General features: G+C 40.5%; 1 non-coding gene across 1 annotated transcript; it reads right to left on the reverse strand.

The window, feature by feature from the left end:
- Positions 1–2,927: 2,927 nt before the first annotated feature.
- Positions 2,928–2,999, reverse strand: trnae-uuc (transfer RNA glutamic acid (anticodon UUC)). The gene has a single exon. It is a non-coding gene; the product is annotated as a tRNA-Glu (tRNA).
- Positions 3,000–3,282: the final 283 nt, after the last annotated feature.

The following is a 3,282-nucleotide window of genomic DNA, read 5'->3' on the forward strand; positions in this document are numbered from 1 at the left end:
ACAGCGTCCCTCATTTATTCCAAGTGTAGGGTGGCTTGAGTTCAGACACCATTAGTCAGGTGTGACAGCATTAATCATACTGCAGAATTCCTCTTCACTAAACAGCTTACGAGACAGATACCCCCTGCTGAAGAAATCTGTTTGCTTCACTTTTGTTCAGTCACACAGGACAGCTGTTCTAACTGTTAGATAAGCTTTATTAACTCCACTGATCAAAATGTTTGCTTCCAGTTCCCTTTTAGTCCTACTGCCAACACCATTTTTCCATTTTCAGACAGATCACATTTATCTATGACAAGAAGCAAGATATGCCACAAATGATCTAAAACCACACCATCAGACTGAGCTTTGTCCAGCAACTTCCATGTACATTAGTGTCTTAAAAATCAATTTCAGCCACAGCAGTATGTCAGAGCTTGAGATGCATTTCCTCAAAACACCTGGAATCAGTTATAAATGTTGCCTGCACAGACAAAACAAGGACATTTTAAGACACATTGAGGCCATTTCTGTCATAAATGAACACACTTAAATTAATACACTAGCCTTCAAAATAAGGAATGTACAAAACAGAAAAGAAATATATAAAAGCTGGACACTTTATAGCCTTGCTAAGGCCATAATAAAATATATAGTGGGGTCCAAATGTCTGAGACCACTAGTAAAAATGCTTCTTTTTGGCATTTTTTTCTAATTTAATACATTAGGTCATCAACATCATCAAGCACAATTTTCTCTTCCAGCACCACAGCTATACTTCTTGTGTTTGGGTTGGTCATTGCCACATCTTCAACAAAACTGAGGATATCTACTTTGAGTCCCTTAGTGCAGGTTTCCTTCTGGACTGTGTCCTCCAGAGACAACAAACTATGGGTCAAAATCAATACAGGACAAAGATAAGAAAAAGAAGAAGTGTCTTGCTCAAGGGTACAATCAATGTTTTGTGCTGGGACTTGAACACACAACCTTCTTATCAGAGACTCAAAGCCATCACTACAGCTAGCTTGCACTGCTTCACTGGAATCTTTAAGTGGCATTAATTCAGTGGGAGAAATAGCTGAATCTAACTAGTTATGGTGTTGCTCTGGCATGGTTGTAATGGCTCAGTGACAGAAGGCTTGATCAGAAGGTTGTGTTCAAATTCCAGCACACTTCCAAGCAGCATTGGTTGAGTAAGACCCTTATCTTTCAGCTTAGTTGTATCCTACATCAGTCAAATGAGCAAGTGTGCTGGGTTATGTGTCATTTTATGCAACATTAAGATATTACAGCACTTTACTGACGACCCAAATTGTCAGTCAACTGCTGTAAAATTTAGAGCGTTTTGGTTTCTTATGTTCACTAATCATTAAAATATTTAATACACTTACATTTTTGTTTTAAGGCGAATCGTTTGGGTTGTAGTCTATACACTCCCAATAGCACATTCTGAATGCCCTTAAAATGCAATTTGAGAAAGGATAGCATTCTCACAAACGTCTCCACAGGCCAGCCATGTTAGACATGACGGATAAGATAAAAAATATTACCAGATACGTTCTCAGTAGATTGTCCTCCTTTTCTCTCAGAAACAAGGGAAGGCCACAAAGTGCTGCAGATTTCCTGTGTGTCAGGATAGCAGTGGTCTAAAACACAAATAGGAAGCAGGAAAAACATGGACAAAGTAAATGGCTTTTACTACAGCTAACATTTGTAGTATGCAGTCATGTTTTTTAAAACCTCACAATCTGAAGTAAACTGATGTTGTTACCCGTTCATCAAGTCTGTCTAGGAGTATTTGAATTTCTCCTCCCAAGGCTCCACTTCTTGATCTATAGAGCTTGATCAATCGTGGTGCAAGTGAGTCCAAGTAACTAAGAAAGATCTGCCTGAGATCAACTCGAGTAACTCTGTAGAATTCTGCATATATCTGCAAAAAATAGAAATAGTTCAAAACTACTAAATGTTCAAAAACATCCAGGATTTTAACTCTTTAATTGCCAAGTTCATAAATGATGTCACTGATTTGGGGAAAAAACAATATATAAAGTGATTGTGGACTGGAGATTTTTTTACTTTTTATCACAGTCTTGGACATGTGAAAGATTAGTAACAACATTAGCTTTGATGCATTTTTAGTTTTTTTTGCAGCATCAGATTAAATTTTTTCTCCCTAATTTACTGTTGGTGGCTGTTTTTGCCCCATAGACTTCCATTATAACCACATTTTTTGTCTGCACAGCCATGACACTATATAATCATGCATTCTTGATTGTTGCTGGTTTTCCCTGTTGGGAAGAGGTAAAATTTGTGATTTTTACTGTTGATGACCAAGTGGCACTATTAACCCTTTAGATAGGCCTGAGCAAAGAAAGCTTAGTTTCTGGCTTTTGTGTGTGTGTGTGTGTGAAAGTGAGAGAGACCACCCACCCTGGTGCAGAACACCATGGTCGTGAGTTATATTCTGAAATGGGGGAGGAATGTGATCCTCATCAGCACAAGGCACCGTGAGGCAGTGGTGACAATGTTCATAAATCTGATGCAGAGTAGATTTTTTACAGAAAAAATGGAAAAGTGTATCGCTGAAGGATTTTAAGGTAGTTTCAAACTGGCTTTACCATCAAGAAAAGACAAGCATTTCATACACAGGCCATACATAGGTTTAGTCTGTACTTCTCACCATCCAAAGGCCACAGGTGCAGAAATACACTTTGTTTTTGTGTACTCCATGTAGTTGTGAGGGCTGAGGTACATATTTTGATTTTCTCAGACACATCAAGGTTAGTGTGCAAAGGTCTCTCTCTAACTTTCACACACACCCACATGATAACAACTACTGCTGAACAACAAAAGCTAGATTTCAGTTCACCACCAGGTTCCCGGCCGTTATTAACTGAGTGATTTGGTGAACTCCTCGCCAGTTCTGCGGACAATCCAATAAAGTCACATTCCCCTACCGGGAGTCGAACCCAGGCCACCTGGGTGAAAACCAGGAATCCTGGCCGCTAGACCATATGGGAGGGTTCCCCAGGAGAGTTGAGATCTGCGTTTTACTCGACCACCAAGCAGTTTGAGCTCCAGCGCGGTATCATCCAGAGCTTTGCATGGGAACCTTGCATTGCAGAGCACAAAATCGGCCAGCGCTGACCGAACATCCAGCTACTCGAGCTGTCACTCCAGCGGAAGATCAGCCGCTAGACAGAGCGTGGGCTGGTGTTCCTGGTGCAGAAAGCCAGCATACCTCCTAGTACAGGACTCTCCGCATTTCAGGGATTGTGGGAGGTGTTACTCTGCCAGCAATTC

Source organism: Hemibagrus wyckioides, unplaced genomic scaffold (assembly GCF_019097595.1).
Source record: "Hemibagrus wyckioides isolate EC202008001 unplaced genomic scaffold, SWU_Hwy_1.0 Contig6, whole genome shotgun sequence".
Taxonomy (NCBI): Eukaryota; Metazoa; Chordata; class Actinopteri; order Siluriformes; family Bagridae; genus Hemibagrus; species Hemibagrus wyckioides.